General features: G+C 42.6%; 1 pseudogene; it reads left to right on the top strand.

Annotated features, from left to right (window-relative positions):
* The first annotated feature begins 12643 nt into the window (after nucleotides 1-12643).
* The window catches only part of LOC111963864 (substance-P receptor-like), a 30468-nt pseudogene continuing 25014 nt past the window's right edge, over nucleotides 12644-18097 (top strand).

The following is an 18097-nucleotide window of genomic DNA, read 5'->3' as shown; positions in this document are numbered from 1 at the left end:
GTAACCAAATACCTTCAGAAGTCACATAATTAGTTAAATAAAGTCCATCTGTGTGCAATCTAAGTGTCATGTGATCTGTCACATGATCTCAGTACATATACACCTGTTCTGAAATGCCCCAGAGTCTGAAACACCACTAAGCAAGGGGCACCATGAAGACCAAGGAGCTCTCCAAACAGGTCAGGGACAAAGTTGTGGAGAAGTACAGATCAGGGTTGGGTTATAAAAAAATATCTGAAACTTTGAACATCCCACAGAGAACCATAAAATCCATTATTAAAAAATGGAAAGAATATGGCACCACAACAAACCTTCCAAGGGAGGGCCGCCCACCAAAATTCACGGACCAGGCAAGGAGGGCATTAATCAGAGAGGCAACAAAAAGACCAAAGATAACCCTGAAGGAGCTGCAAAGCGCCGCAGCAGAGATTGGAGCATCTGTCCATAGGACCACTTTAAGCTGTACACTCCACAGAGCTGGGCTGTACGGAAGAGTGTCCAGAAAAAAAGCCATTGCTTAAAGAAAAAATTAAGCAAACACGTTTGGTGTTCGCCAAAAGACATGTGGGAGACTCACGAAACATATGGAAGAAATTCTGGTCAGATGAGACTAAAATTGAGCTTTTGGGCCATCAATAAAAACGCTATGTCTGGCGCAAACCCAACAACTCTCATCACCCCGAGAACACAATCCCCACAGTGAAGCATGGTGGTGGCAGCATCATGCTGTGGGGATGTTTTTCATCGGCAGGGACTGGGAAACTGGTCAGAATTGAAGGAATGATGGATGGCGCTAAATACAGGGACATTCTTGAGGGAAACCTGTTTTTGTCTTCCAGAGATTTGAGACTGGGACGGAGGTTCACTTTCCAGCAGGACAATGACCCTAAGCATACTGCTAAAGCAACACTCGAGTGGTTTAAGGGGAAACAATTAAATGTCTTGGAATGGCCCAGACCTCAATCCAATTGAGAATCTGTGGTATGACTTAAAGATTGCTGTACACCAGCGGAACCCATCCAACTTGAAGGAGCTGGAGCAGTTTTGCCTTGAAGAATGGGCAAAAATCCCAGTGGCTAGATGTGCCAAGCTTATAGAGACATACCCCAAGAGACTTGCAGCTGTAATTGCTGCAAAAGGTGGCTCTACAAAGTATTGACTTTGGGGGGATGAATAGTTATGCACGCTCAAGTTACGTTTTTTTGTCTTGTTTCTTGTTTGTTTCACAATAAAAATATTTTGCATTTTCAAAGTGGTAGGCATGTTGTGTAATCAAATGATACAAACCCCCAAAGAATCTATTTTAATTCCAGGTTGTAAGGCAACAAAATTGGAAAAATGCCAATCGGGGTGCATACCACTGCCACTGTAGCCGCCAAGAACTTCAAACACTTAAGTAGAATAGGCTAGAGAAGTTAAGCCAGGTCTCGCTGATTATTTATCTCAATGGGATTTCCTGGTTTAAATGATGGTTAAAGGAATAACCCTGTGACTGCCCGTTCAAACCACACAGCAATCTGGTAACCCTGGAGATCAATTGGTGACTGACTGATTGAGAAAACTCAATGGAAAACCACAGCTGCCCTGAGGATGACGACACAACAGAGAGAGATGAAGAGGGAGGCCAGTGTATGGGAACATGCTCAAGGAATTTCCCTCAAAAAGATCATTAACATGATGCACAGTTAATAATCCACCCTAACTCCTTTCCCATAGACACGTCTTACAGATCTGAAAGGGTCGGATTGGTCTAAGAAATATGGCGGAAACTCCATCTGGGCTAGGTGGACCCATACTTTCAGGCTTAAACCCAATCCGATTCTTTCAGATCTATGAAAATTGTCCAGGGGGTGATAGGGGTTCATTTCTGACTGGGCAATAGTGTATGCAGTGAGACAACATACGCAACAGAGATGTAATGATTTTACATCTGTGCCCCTGTGTGTGTGTGTGTGTCACACTCAGTGTTTTTCTAGGCTGATCAATACCTCTGTCAGTCCTGATCACCAGCTGGGCCCTGAGCTCCTGATCACTGGGTGTGAAGGACATGTTTCACATCCCACATACACCCTAGTTGCTATTCATTAGTAGGACAACTCTGAACATGGAATATTTTGGACTGATTAGGCCTACTAACAATCACAGTGGTAGGCTTACAGCTGGGGTGGCCAGCTCTGGTCCTTGAACATCCTGCTTATTTGGGGTTTGATTCCTTTGATTTAGAATTATTTTCTACCTGGCAACCAGGTGTATGCACTTTCATTCAGTAACATTTACTGATTCATTAAGTAGCAGGGAGAAATTAAAACCAGCAGGACTGTGGAGCTGGAGGCCCTGAGTTCTGCATCCCTAGTCCACGTCCTTCACTGCGTCACAATTCTCATATTGGTCAAATTAGTCAAATTAGGGTCATTCCATTCAGTTTACTTCCTGAATTGAAATGGAATTGACCCAAACCCTTAGCCTGGTAATGAGGCAGAGCAGATTGCGCAATCAACCCATGCCAATAGTTCGGAGTCCCTGTCACTATCACAACCAACTGGCGTTGAGCTAAAACTGAGATGAAAGCATTCTAAAATCTCTCAGATCTATTCTCAGACCTCCAGCTGTCGCACATATCATACTCTCTCCACAACGGCACACCTGATTCAACTTTTATCGTAATTATCAAGCCCTTGATTTTGTCAGGTGTGCTGGTGTGTGCCCTGAACCATGATAACTTCTTTCCAGGGCGAACTAACAAAGCAACACAACTAGCAGAGAAACAGCTCATGTTCACAATACGTACTGTCGCTCATCTGGCCATGGTAGGTTAAATCAGTACTAGTCTGATATGCAGGTACTCTATCAAATACTCTCCTGTCTTTTCAATATGATCCCCAAAGGCTTTAAATAATGCAACAAATGCAGGTAATGGCTGGCCCAGCTTTCCAAACCATCACTGATCAATTAGAGCTATTGATTAGGATTTTTTTTTAACGACTCAATGTTTCATTAAACCCATTCGTCTTTCAATGTAACTCCAACAACAGAAAACTCTCGTGGGCAAACACAGCAGAATCCGGCCAAACTTTTTAAACAAAGAAGTTCACCGTCTCTCTCTTAAACCGTAAAAGAGGGTCTATTCAGTGACGTTGTCAGAACAGGCGGACCAGTTTGCAAAGAAAACATATTCTCATGCAATCAGACATAAAAGGAGAAAAAACTCAACCACTCAAACATGGGTTTGAACACCGTTCACAAGAGAGGCAATCAGAATGTATTACCTGTGCAGAGGGTTGGAGCTGGAGCTGAGAAGAGTATTGCTGTAATAGAGACGCAGGTCTCAATGTCACTCTGGGCTTCGCTGCTTCCAACTGTGCTGTGGCAGGGCCAGATAGTTGTAGGATCTCTTTCCTGTGTGTGTGTGGACTACCCTGTACCAGGGCTTGTGTGTTGAGTGTGACAGAGGCCAGTGATGTATGCACTGATCCAGTCACGTTCCCCATCACCTCTCTCTACTGGGCCCAGTAACATGGCCTGGTGCGCGCATGTGCACACACACACACACACACACACACACACACACACACACACACACACACACACACACACACACACACACGTAGCCTAAGATGGACTGATACCGAACCAAACCTCAGAACAGTCAGTTTTACAGCCCCATAGTTTTACCTCCATACAACTAGTAATACACTTTTTATAATAAAAAAAGGTTGACAGCCATGCGTCCTCCGAAACACAACCCTGCCAAGCTTCTTGATACACTGCTCGCTTAACCCAGTAGCATCAATGTGTCAGAGGAAACACCGTGCAACTGGCGACCGCAGTCAGCATGCACTGCGCCCGGCCCACCACAGGGAGTCACTAGAGCACAATGGGGAAATGACATCCCGGTCAGCCAAACCCTCTCCTAACCCAGATAACGCTGGGCCAAATGTGGGCTGACTCATGGGTCACAGCCTGGGATTGGACCCAGGTCTGTAGTAACACCTCTAACACCTCTCTAACACCTCTAGTGCCTTAGACCGCTGCGCTACTTGGGAGGCCAAAGTAATACATTTCTAATGTTTCTGTAAGGTTTTCATGAGGTGGAACTTTAGGAGGATGGAAACACATTGTTTAAAAACACTGCAGAAAGCAGCAGGGAGTACAATTGAGGAGTACATGAATGGAAACCTAGAATTAGAATAGATTCTCGATTCCTCTCTCTGGAAACTTTTCTACCACCCTCAATAGCTACTACCATGTGTGCAATGTTCTTTTCAGATAGAAGGGACATTGTGTATACAATATAACAGCCTGGCGATGTAGAACTATTAGGCCTACTGCGTGATGAAATAAGATCTATAGGCCTTGCTAGAACTAAATAAAACAGTGTAAACTCCTGCACTTAAAAACATGTGCTTTCGTTCACAGTCTCGATTTCTATGAGTTGATTGGCATATATTTATTGACCACACCCCCCACCCATTCACCCATCAGAGGGCGGGAAAAGAGGGAGGTATACTGCGAATTATACCAAGAGCTTCAAGGTTCTTGTTCACAGTCAAATCGATCTGTCTGCTGTCCTACATGCTTAAAACCATTCTGCACTTGTCATAGTAGTTTATTGATCTGTGTGTCCTGTCACTGCTGTGAATTTACCATTCTATTCCGATCTGATTAGGCCTACACCCAATGCATGTTCACTATGGATATCGGTCCGATATCGATTGATCAAAGCGTATCAATGGACAGGATATCATTTACTGATTATGTGGTGAATGGGAGCATGCCAAATTTCAGCATTCAATTTGATACGCCCACGCCCCATTGAATTAACTAACCTACCCTTGGATAGCCAGGGAGGGACAAATGTTTAGGCTGGACCACATAGAATTGATGTGATACTTCATGCAGTAGCCTGCCATTTCCACTCCAATAGGTGTCGCTAGCCACCCAACCAGTGGACTTTATTTTCTCCACTTCTAAATTCTAATTCATATTGTTGTCGGACTCCGGGCGGATGATCTTTGAAGTCCCGCAGTTAGTCAGCTGTGATGTCTATCCTCTAACCCAGTGTTCCCAGACTAGCTACAGTTGAGCTGACGACAACCTCACGCACACTTATAGACCCCAGCTATTGACTGAATAGGCCTGCGGACTCGACACTCATCATAGTAGTAGACTGATGTCGACTCGGCTAGTGATCCCAGCAGGGCAGCCGCAGCTTCAACAATCACGTCAAACAGATGTATTGCTGCCCTGCTACATTGTGACACCGTCGGGCGTCCAGCATTGACATCAACCATTGAGGGAACGCTTCCTTTGAAATCAATGAAAGCTGGGGTGTATTCATTACGCCGATTCTGTGTTAAAGCCTTTCTTAAACGGAACGAAACGGGGACCTACCTGAATTTGCCTAATAAAAACTGTTTTTTAATTCGGCTAAATGATTTCAACCCTGCTATAGAGTACTGCAGTATGAGTTAGAATACCCATAAAACCTAATGGTCAAACAGGGAAATGTTTCAAATCGTTTTCCCACCATACATTTTTTTCATAGGGGATTTTAGAAACACTTGAAATAAGGGCTGTGTTTTGTGTAGGCTTACCCTGGTGTGACGTTTTGATAACCGTGTAAATCTCTCTAGGACAAGAGAGGTGAGGAGAAGTGGAAGAGGGATGGGATGAGGAGGAGAAGCGGAAGAGGGATGGGATGAGGAGAGAGGTGAGAGATTGTCAAAAATGTTCCGGAGTGAACGATCAAAGTCAATTTCCTGGTATTTATCATTCGATAGCCCGGCATGTGTGTGTGTGCGTTTGCCATAGACCAATAGGTGTGTGCCTTATGTCAGTAAACCATGGAACTCTGTGAGTTTGTTCTGATCTTCTGAATTCAAATGCTATCATTTCTAGTTACAGTCCAGCCATCACTTCCCACAACTCCACTCCTGATTACAGTAGGTAGCATACATGACAACACTGCTGGACTGGCTAACTCCTACACTGGCCAGTCTAGTACTCATCACAGAGTGTGCGCAATTCCTAACTGTGCCAGTCCGATAATAAAAACTACTTAAAAAACAACCTGCTGTCACTGTTGGTCATTGTGTGTGTGTGTCTTCAGCCTGTGTTTTAACACTGTAATCAACCAGAACTTGTGATGAACACAATGTGTTTTCTATGTCTGAACACACAAACCATCTGAGTGACTAATTAAAAGAATACACACAGACCTCTCATATCAACAGTTATCATCATATTACAGAGATAGGGAACATGAATAACTAGAAAGGCTAAACGAATCCTCCCCCAAGGAGACATTATAATAGCATAGAGATAAGCATCTTCTCCCAGTCATATCCTCTCAGCTAGTTAATATATTACATAAATATTAGTATAAAGATTTAATACAAATCAAGTTTATAATTGTAATAATATAATGGCCTTTCCAAATAGCAGAGGAGATAAATAATCGTTCAATCTCAGAAAGTACATAAGCAGATAGAAAGAGCATACATCTTCTGTTCTCTAGGGTGCAGTAACAGACAGTCTTCCTCCCTCGCTCTCTCTCTCCCTTAGGATCTCTATTTTTGGTTCGTCACTCTCCTTATCCCTCCTTATCCCTACAAACACGCGCACATGATCGCTTCCTTATCTTTGCTCATTAATATTCATTAGCTGGCGACATCACTGCTTAATTAATCAGGCTAATTTGCATATCTCCCATCCTATTTCCCATTAACAGAGCCACTGGATTACCCTAATCCTGTTGCGCACGAACGCACGCATGCACACGCACACACACACTCAAACAAAGGTGTACACACTCAAACACACACACACATTCAAATGCAGACATTCAAACATGAACACACACACAGATGGCTTGGTTTTTCATGTCTGATGAGAGGGCGAGATATGGAGAGGACATACAATTGAGAGCATCGCAATACACACAAACACAAACACACACGCCAGAAAGGAGACAGATTAGACACAGTTTTGTACTCCACATCACATCATATGGACAGCATATACAGTACACAGTACCGGTCAAAAATGTGGACACACTTACTAATTCCAGAGTTTTTCTTTATTTGTACTATTTTCTACATTGTAGAATAATAGTGAAGACATCAAAACTATGAAATAACACATTGAATCATGTAGTAACCAAAAAAAGTGTTAAACAAATCAAAATATATTTTATACTTGAGATCAAAAGTAGCCACCCTTTGCCTTGATGACAGCTTTGCAAACTCTTGGTATTCTCTCAACCAGCTTCATGAGGTCGTCACCTGGAATGCATTTAAATGAAAAGGTATACCTTCTTACATGTTAATTTGTGGAATTTCTTTCCTTCTTAAAACGTTTTAGGGCTAGGGGGCAGTATTCGGAAATTCGGATGAATGACGTGCCCAAAGTAAACTGCCTGTTACTCAGGCCCAGAAGCTAGGATATGCATATAATTGGAAGTATTAGATAGAAAACACTGAAGTTTCTAAAACTGTTAAAATAATGTCTGTGAGTATAACAGAACTGATATGGCAGGTGAAAACCCGAGGAGAATCCATCCGGAATCACAGCCCATTCAAATGCTTGTTTATGGGAGATTCAAAGTAATACATCCCAGATTGCAGTTCCTATGGCTTCCACTAGATGTCAACAGTCTTTAGAAAGGGTTTCAGGCTTGTTTTTTGAAAAATGACTTAGTAATTGTAGTTTTTCAATGTGGCTCTCATTTTGGACTGTAGTCTTGTGGCGTGTGTGGATGAGGGCGCGCACTTCGTTATTTATCTCCGGAATTGAACATACTACATTCCGTCTTAAATTTTATTGTTTATTTACATATTAGGGTACCTGAGGATTGATTAGAAATGTTGTTTAACTTGTTTGACGAAGTTTATTGGTAACTTTTGGGATTCCTTTGTTTGCACGTTGAACGAGTGGAACGGGTAGATTACTGAATCAAACGTGCCAACTAAACAGACTTTTTTGGGATATAAAGAAGGACTTTATCGAACAAAACAACCATTTGTTGTGTAGCTGGGACCCTTGGGATTGCAAACAGAGGAAGATCTTCAAAGGTAAGTGATTTATTTTATCGCTATTTCTGACTTTTGTGACGCCTCTGCTGGTTTGGAAAATGTTTTAATTATTTTGTGTGAGGGGTGCTGTCCTCAGATAATCACATGGTATGCTTTCGCCGTAAAGCCTTTTTGAAATCTGACAACACGGTTGGATTAATTAACAAGAAGTTAAGCTTTTAAACGATGTAAGACACTTGTATGTTCATGAATGTTTAATATGACGATTTTTGTATTTTGAATTTTGCGCTCTGCAATTTCACCGGATGTTGTCGAGGTGGGACGCTAGCGCTCCACCTATCCCAAAGAAGTTCATGCGTTTGAGCCAATCAGTTGTGTTGTGACAAGGTATGGGTGGTATACAGAAGATATCCCTATTTGTTAAAAGACCAAGTCCATATTATGGCAAGAACAGCTCAAATAAGCAAAGAGAAATGACAGTCCATCATTACTTTAAGACATGAAGGTCAGTCAATACGGAAAATGTCAAGAACTTTAAAAGTTTATTTTAAGTGCAGTCGCAAAAACCATCAAGCGCTATGATGAAACTGGCTCTGATGAGGACAGCCACAGGAAAGTAAGACCCAGAGTTAGCTCTGCTGCAGAGGATAAGTTCATTAGAGTTACCAGCCTCAGAAATCAGCAATTAACTGCACCTCAAATTGCAGCCCAAATAAACGCATCACAGAGATCAAGTAACAGACACATCTCAACATCAACTGTTCAGAGAAGACTGTGTGAATCAGGCTTTCATGGTTGAATTGCTGCAAAGAAACCACTACTAAAGGACACCAATAATACAAAGAGACTTGCTTGGGCCAAGGAACACGAGCAATGGACATTAGACCGGTGGAAATCTGTCATTTTGCCTGATGGTTCCAACCACCGTGTCTATGTGAGACGCAGAGTAGGTGAATGGAAGATCTCCCCATGTGTGGTTCCCACTGTAATCAAGGCAAAGGGTGGCTACTTTGAAGAATCTCAAATATAAAATATATTTTGATTTGTTTAACACTTTTTTGGTTATTACATGATTCCATATGTGTTATTTCATAGTTTTGATGTCTTCACTATTATTCTACAATGCAGAAAATAGAAAAAATTAAGAAAAACTCTGGAATGAGTTTTCCACATCTTGTTACATTACAGCCTTATTCTAAAATGGAATGAATATTTTTTTCCAATCTACACACAATACCCCGTAATGACAAAGTGAAAACAGAGCAAAAACCAAGCCATGAGGTCGAAGGAATTGTCCGTAGAGCTCCAAGACAGGATTGTGTCAAGGCACAGATCTGGGGAAGGGTACCAAAAAAAATCTGCAACATTGGAGGACACAGTGGCCTCCATCATTCTTAATTGGAAGAAGTTTAGAACCACCAAGACTTTTCCTAGAGCTGGCCGCCCGGCCAAACTGAGCAATCGGGAGCCTTGTTCAGGGAGGTGACCAAGAACCTGATGGTCACTCTGACAGAGCTCCAGAGTTCCTCTGTAGAGATGGGAAAACTATCTCTGAAGCACTCCACCAATCAAGCATTTACTGTAGAGTGTCCAGACGGAAGCCATTCCTCAGTAAAAGACACATGACAGCCTGCTTGGAGTTTGCCAAAAGGCACCTAAAGGACTCAGACCATGAGAAACAAGATTCTCTGGTCTGATGAAACCAAGATTGAACTCTTTGGCCTGAATGGCAAACGTCACGTCTGGAGGAAACCTGTCACCATCCCTACGGTGAAGCATGGTGGTGACAGCATCATGCTGTGGGGATGTATTTCAGCGGCTGGGACTGGGAGACTAGTCAGGATCGAGGGACAGATGAACGGAGCAAAGTACAGAGAGATCCTTGATGAAAACAAGGTCCAAAGCTCTCAGGACCTGTCTGGGGGCGAAGGTTCACCTTCCAACATGACAACAACCCTAAGCACACAGCCAAGACAACGCGGGAAATTGCTCCCAAGGATGAACCAGACTTGTGGAGGTCTACAATTTTTTTTCTGAGGTCTTGGCTGATTTCTTTTGATTTTCCAATGATGTCAAGCAAAGAGGCACTGACTTTGAAGGTAGGCCTTGAAATACATCCACAGGTACACCTCCAATTGACTCAAATGATGTCAATTAGCCTATCAGAAGCTTCTAAAGCCATGACATAATTTTCTGGAATTGTCCATGCTGTTTAAAGGCACTGTCACGTTCTGACCATAGTTCTTTTGTATTTTCTTTGTTTCAGTGTGGTCAGGGCGTGAGTTGGGTGGGTAATCTATGTTTTCTATTTCTGTGTTGGTTTTCTGTGTTTGGCCTGATATGGTTCTCAATCAGAGGCAGCTGTCAATCGTTGTCCCTGATTGGGAACCATATTTAGGTATCCTGTTTTCTGTTGGGTTTTGTGGGTGGTTATTTTCAGTCTTTGTGTGTCTGCACGAGACAGAACTGTTTCGTTTCGTGTTATTCTCGTTCATCATTATTTTGTTTGTTTGTTTAACGTATTCTATTAAAATGGATACTTTTCACGCTGCGCCTTGGTCCTCCTCTCTTCCTCCATACGACGAACGTTACACTGAGAGACTAACCTAAGGTTCCAGGTACTTAGGCGTTCACCCCACTCCTCCATCTCTCTTTCTCACATTCATCTTTCTTTCTCACTCCCTCCATCACTCTTTTGTACATTCAGATTTGGAGACCTATGTGCCAAGGGTTTGTCTGGAGGATGAAATGTTTGTTTTAGTCTATCCCACATGAGTTATAACACCCCTCTTTGTAACTTTCCATTACTTCTCTTTCCCCCTCCCCTTGTTTCCCCTCCTCGTCTCCATTATTTCCCTCCCGCCCACTCCCCTCCTCCACTTCCTTTCACTTCCCATCCCTCTCTCTCCTCTACTCTCCCCATCCCTTCTCTCCTTTCCTATCTTGAGGTGGATTGTGTTGTTGTTCTGAGTAGTATTAGTATACTAGGTGACGTGTGAAATTGGCTTCCATTCCCTGTTGTCCCTGTTGTCCGACCCTGTCTGGTCAGAGAGAGAGAGAAGGGGGGGGGGGGGGGGAGCAGGGTAAGACAGTGGGAGGGGGGAGAGAGAGAGAAAGGGAGAGAGAGAGAAGGGGGACAGGGTAAGACAGTGGGAGGGGGGAGAGAAAGAGGAGAGAGAGAGAAGGGGGGACAGGGTAAGACAGTGGGGAGGGGGAGAGAAGAGAAGGAGGAGAGAGAGAAGGGGGTGCAGGGTAAACAGTGGAGGGGGAGAGAGAGAGAAAGGGAGAGAGAGAGAAGGGGGGCAGGTAAGACAGTGGAGGGGGGAGAGAGAGAGAAAGGGGAGAGAGAGAGAAGGGGGGGCAGGGTAAGACATGGGAGGGGGGAGAGAGAGAGAAGGGGGGCAGGTAGACAGTGGAGGGGGCGGATTAGAGAGAAGGTTTGAGGGAGAGAGAGAGTGGGTGGGTTAAGAAGAGAGAAATGGATGACAGAGCGATAGGATATGGGGATAGAGAGTGAGCAGCGAGAGGAAGAGAGCAGAAAGACAGAGAGAGAGACCGAATAGAGTAAAGTAATAGTAATGCGGCCCCTGTCTTGTAAAATAGGCTTTAAATCTCTCCAGCCTTGAGATCCAGACAACACAATATTTATAGCGGGAACTCACACAGACCACTCTCCCTAATGATGCTCCCTCTCTCTGGTAGAGTGGGAGAGAGGGATGGAGGGAGGAGGATAGATAAATGAAGGTAGATAGGGAGACTGAGGAGGAAGGGAGAGAGGAAATGAAGAGAAATACTTGAAATAGTAGACTAAACTCCAGACTTCTGACAGCAGGCCCAGGCATCGACCACGAGGAGCGGAGAAGGGATTATGTTATTTTAGAGCAGGGGACCCCAATTACATTAAGCCGTGGCACGCTTTTTCATTGAGCAGATGGTCGGGGGGCTGGAATATAGTTATAAATAATTTGTACGCGGCAAATTGACAGCAAAAATCCCAAACAGATATAGTATTTCACAAAAACAAAATAATTTCAAACATTGATTACATTGGGATACGATCACATATGTCTCTCTATTTATGTGTGGGAATACTTTAGAACAGATTTCGTCAATTAAAATCACTTTGAGCTGATTTCCTTTTGATTTTACAGTATTTCATTTCCAACAACGACAATTATAAAAAAGATATACATTCATTGCTTTTGCTCAGAAAACTTGGGGGGCCGTGGCCCGCCTATTGGGGAATCCTGAGGGTTGAGATGAAGCCTGGATCGGCTGTCAGGAAGGGAGAGTCATTTAAATGCAAAAATATAGAAGGTCTATGAGTCTGACATGACGGCAGACCCACTCAGAGGACCATATTTTATATAGATGCAGAAAACATTACTTGCAGAGGGAGAGAGATTTCAATCAACACCTGAATACATACATAAATACAGTACATAAAGTATTATAATACATGCACTACATGCCTTGCCGTATGGGGGCGGGGGGGGGGGGGGGGGGGGGGCTTTACGCGCGTGCTATGTGGCTGAAGTGTGTGTGTGTGTGTGTGTGTGTGCGGCATGGGCATGGCATGCGCCTTCAAATGCTTGGCATTGTGATGGACTCACGAGAGCACATAGTGTTAGTCCATCCCAGCCCGCGCGCGGAGAGAAAACAGTGACACAAGGTTTAGGCCTACCGTTGACGTGGAACTTAACACGAATACAGAGAACGAAGACCATTTCACCGGTAACTCTGATTCCGAGAATTTCGTGTGGATTTGGGAGAGAGAAGTGCGTACACTTGACCAGTGACCCAGGCAACAGAAGAAAGTAACTGCATGACTGCTACGATATTATCCCAGATCAACATTATAATCACTTTCTTTTGTCTTTTTTTTCTGTCACAGTCAAAATATTTTGCGTGTTATAACCCTCCGCAAAAAATTAACATCAGAGCCGTAAAGAATATATATTTTTTGTGAAACAACAATCAAAAATATATATTTTTTATCACACTAAATTCGGCAACTGGAAATATCTAAACTTATTATTAAATATAATATTTATTATTTTACCATATAATATCAGGATTCTTACTCTTTCAACAACAAAGCTCTGAGATCTGAAGATGGACTTGCTGTTGAACATGACGGATTACTACCCTTCCGTTAACGCCACTAACGGCTCCGGTTTGAACGACAAAGAAGACTATAACCAGTTCGTGCAGCCGGTGTGGCAGATCGCTCTTTGGGCAGTCGCCTACTGCAGCATGGTGTGCATCTCTATGATCGGTAACCTGGTGGTCATCTGGATCATCCTCGCGCACAAACGCATGAGGACCGTGACCAACTATTTCCTGGTAAACAAACACATCTTATTAAAATCTAAAGAAGGAGATGGCTTTTTTTAATTTTAATTTAAATTATATATATTTGTATTTTAAAATAATGTGTGTGTGTTTGTCTGTTTGTCTGTGTGTCTCTCTCTGTGTGTGTGTGTGTGTCTGTCTGTCTCCCTCTCTCTCTCCATCTGTCTGTCTGATCCCTCTCTTCCTCTCCTCCCAGGTGAACCTAGCCTTTGCAGAGGCGTCCATGTCTGCCTTCAACACAGTGATAAACTTTGCCTACAGTGTCCATAACGAGTGGTACTTTGGTTTGGGCTACTGTCGCTTCCATAACTTCTTCCCCATCGCAGCTGTCTTCGCCAGCATATACTCCATGACCGCCATAGCACTGGACAGGTGAGCAGTGTGTGTGTTTGTTGTCACTGGAATGTACTCCATGACCGCATGACCGCAATAGCTCGGAACAGGTGAGAAACCCCATATACTGTGTGTGTGCATGCGCGTGCATGCTTTTGTGTGTGTGTGTGTGTGTGTGTGTGTGTGTGTGTGTGTGTGTGTGTGTGTGTGTGTGTGTGTGTGTGTGTGTGTGTGTGTGTGTGTGTATGACCACGCCACAGCCAGCTACAGTAAAGCTTACATAACATGTACGGTGCCTTCATAAAGTTTTCATACCCCTTCACTTATTCCACATTTTGTTGTGTTACAGCCTGAACTCAACAGTTTTTCTCACCCATCTACACACACTACAAAGTCAAAACATGTTTTTAGAATTTCAGCAAGTTATTAAGTTATAGAAAATGAAATACAGAAATATCTCATTTACATAAGTATTCCCACCCCTGAGTCATTACTTTGTAGAAGCAACTTTGGCAGTGATTACAGCTGTGAGTCTTTCTGGGTAAATCTCTAAGAGCTTTCTACTCCTGGATTGTGCAACATTTGCCTATTATTCTAAAAACAATTCTTCAAGCACTTTCAAATTGGTTGTTGATATTTGCTAGACCCCCATTTTCAGCTCTTGCCATAGATTTTCAAGTAGATTTAAGTAAACACTGTAACTCAGCCACTCAGGAACATTCACTGGTAAGCAACTCCAGTGTAAATTTTACCAGGTTCTTGTCCTGCTGAAAGGTAAATTCATTTTGCCTGTGCTTAGCTCCATTCCGTTAATTTTTATCCTGAAAAACTCCCCAGTGCTTAACGATTACAAGCATACCCATAACACGATGCAGCCATCACTATGCTTGAAAATATGAAAGTGATACTCGGTGTGTAGCCTAGCGGTTAAGCACATTGGGCCATTAACCGAAAGGTTGCTGGTTTGAATCTCCGAGCCGGCAAGGTGGAAAAATCTTCCGTTCTGCTCTTGAGCAAAGCAGTTAACCCCCAACCAGAACTGGGTGTTGATGATGTTGATTAAGGCAGCCCCCCGCACCTCTCTGATTCAGAGGGGTTGGGGTAAATGCGGAAGACACATTTTGGTTGAATGCATTCAGTTGTGCAACTGACTAGGTATCCCCTTTCTCAGTAATATATTTTGCTGGATCTACCCCAAACGTAACACTTTGTATTAAGGACACATGTTAATTGCTTTGCCACGTTGCAGTATTACTTACAGGTCTGGACAATCACACTTTTTCCCCATCCCTAGGAAACACACCTGATTTAAACTAATTGCATTTTTATCAAAAGTGTGACACCAATCAGGCCCCCGAGGACTAGGTTATTATTGTGGAGTAACTACAATGTTGTTGATCCATCCTCAGTTTTCTCCTATCACAGCCATTAAACTCTGTAACTGATTTAAAGTCACCATTGGCCTCATGGTGAAATCCCTGAGCCGTTTCCTTCCTCTCAGGCATACTGAGTTAAGAAGGATGCCTGTATCTTTGTAGTGACTGGTTGTATTGATCAGGGGTTGGAACCGTTTCAAGGAACAGAAACGAAACCGGGAACAAAAGTGGTCCACAATGTTCTGGAACAGAACCGTTATTTTAAAAGCATGGCAAATGGTTAACAACGTTATATAAAAAAAATCTAGTGCCACAAAAAAACGTAACAAAGTGAACATGCAAAGCCCTCACTCTGTCCCTCAGAAACGCATTACAGCATCTGCCAGCCAGCTGAAAATATTTGCCAGTGTGCGTGTTTAGGCTACTTGCCCCACCCCTTTTTGAAGGTTGCTAATGACGTTACCATAGGCTACTGTACTGACGTTTGAAGCATGAAAAGATAGGAGAGAGATTTTTAATTAGCTAGAGAAGAATGGATTAACTTTTTCCTATGCTACCTAAGGACACTATAGGCCAAGTTATCTCGTTTCACGTTGGATTTATTCAAGCCTGCTCCTAATCCCTCTCTCCCTCTCTAAACAACTAACTTGCCTGCGCTATCCGCACTGATTGGTGATGTAAATGAATGAGCTAAATGTAAAAAAATGTTGATTTCACAGGTTAAAAAAGGAACGGAAAGGAACGATATCAACCGGTACTTTTTTTGGTTTCGAACCGGTTCAGAACCTTTGCTGGTCGGCACAGTGGAACGGATCAAAGAATAATAGTGGTTCTGTTCAGAATGAAACGATTGGAAAATAATTTCGATTACAAACCCTGGAATTGATATAGCATCCAAAGTTGAATGAATAACTTCACCACGCTTAAAGGGATATACAATGTCTGCTCTTTTTTTTGTACCCATCTACCAGTCGTTGCCCTTCTTTGCGAGACGACATTGGAAAACCTCTCTGGTCCTTGTGGTTGAATCTGTGTTGAAAGTCGCTGCTCGACTGAGGGACCTTGCAGATCATTTTTACTCCTGAACTTATTTAGGCTTGCCGTAACAAAGAGGTAACAAAGGGGTTGAATATCATTTTACTTTGACATTATGGAGGATTGTGTTTAGGCCAGTCACAAAAAATCTACATTTAATCCATTTTAAATTCAGGCTGTAACAAAATGTTGACATGAATACTTTCTGAAGGCAACAGTCATAAATCCCCTCTATACTCTTCAGCATTGGCTTCATTTAAATTAAAAAATATATATATATTTAAGCTTTAATTAACCAGGGAGGCCAGTTGAGGACAAGTTCTCATTTACAACTGCGACCTGGCCAAGATAAAGCAAAGCAGTGCGACAAAAACAACACGAAGTTACACATAAACAAATGTACAGTCAATAACACAATAGAAAAATCTATGTACAGTGTGTGCAAATGTAGAAGAGTAGAGAGGTAAGGCAATAAATAGGCTATAGAAATAATTACAATTTAGCATTAATTAACACTGGAGTGATAGATGTGAGTGCTACGGGGCGGTAATCATTTAGGCAGGTTACCTTCGCTTTCTTGGGTACAGGGACTATGGTGGTCTGCTTGAAACATGTAGGTATTACAGACTCGGTCAGGGAGAGGTTGAAAATGTCAGTGAAGACACTTGACAGTTGGTCCGTGCATGCTTTGAGCACACGTCCTGGTAATCCGTCTGGCCCCGCGGCTTTGTGAATATTGACTTGTTTAAAGGTCTTGTCTAGTCACAACTCAAGTGGGTGTTGTGTGTGTGTGTGTATATACTGTATGTGTTTGAAATGTGTGTTTATGAGCAACCTTTTCCCCGAGATCCATTCTCCAACCCTGCTTCTCTCTCGCATACTGTCATCAGTATGTCGCCACAGCGTAAGTGCGTGTGAGCAGCCTTTTCCTTCAGATCATCCCTGCTCCCCTCTTCTCCATCCCTCCTTCTCTCCATCCCTTGTTCTGGGTTCACTGTCAGAACACAGATCCCCCTCTCATTAGTCTGTCACCACAATGTCAGAACAATCTGAACATTCCAGCATTATTGAAGTAGTCAGCTTTCAGCTCTCTCTCTCTCTCTCTCTCTCTCTCTCTCTCTTGTCTGTGTATGTGTATGTGTGTGAGAGAGAGAGCAGCCTTTTGCCCCAGTTGATACTCACACAGAGTGCCCAGCAAACCGGGAACATTCTCAGAACATTACATTAAGATTCCCCTTAAGTTCCAGTTAGGGTTTGACTTAACATTAGGATGATAACATCCCACAAACATTCAACATTTTTGGGGGATTACCAAATATTTCTTTTAGAATTAAAAGTTGGAAATTAAATATCCTTGGAATTTTCTCCTAACATTCACTAAAATGTTGGTCACAATTATCTGGAAAACTACCACAGAACATTCCCCTAAGGTTCTCATTAGGTTGCCAGGGAACGTAATAACACAACGTTCCGGTAATGTTCTTAGAACATACTGCCGCAACAAAATGTGGGAGCAATAGAAGAGTTTCCGAGGAAACATTACTGGAACGTTCTGCTAATGTTGATGGATATGTTATTCAAAACACCCATAACAACAAGCAGGGAATATTCCTACAATGGTCTCATAAAGTTATAGCGTGACATTATGATATAATGGTTTTAATAACGTTCCCTGAGCATACATCAGAAATTAAGTAAGAGAAGTTAAAAATCTTGGAATATTCAGCTAATGTTGATGGAGATATTACTACTACCACCTATAACAACAAACAAGAAACATTCCTATATTATAAAGTATTTTGTAAGGTTTGACAATCCATAATTGTTCTAAAAACATACTTCAATGAAAAGGAAAAAGTAGTTATCAAAACATTGCTTCAACGTTCTTCTAATATTGAAGTGTAGTGCCAAACTTTTAAACAAATGGCATTTCAATCTTCTCACATCATTATATTGTATTAGGGT

The sequence above is a fragment of the Salvelinus sp. IW2-2015 genome, linkage group LG5, assembly GCF_002910315.2.
Source record: "Salvelinus sp. IW2-2015 linkage group LG5, ASM291031v2, whole genome shotgun sequence".
In the NCBI taxonomy this organism is placed as follows: domain Eukaryota; kingdom Metazoa; phylum Chordata; class Actinopteri; order Salmoniformes; family Salmonidae; genus Salvelinus; species Salvelinus sp. IW2-2015.
The sequence above is the reverse complement of the archived record's forward strand: the minus strand, read 5'-3'. Positions and strand labels throughout refer to the sequence as shown.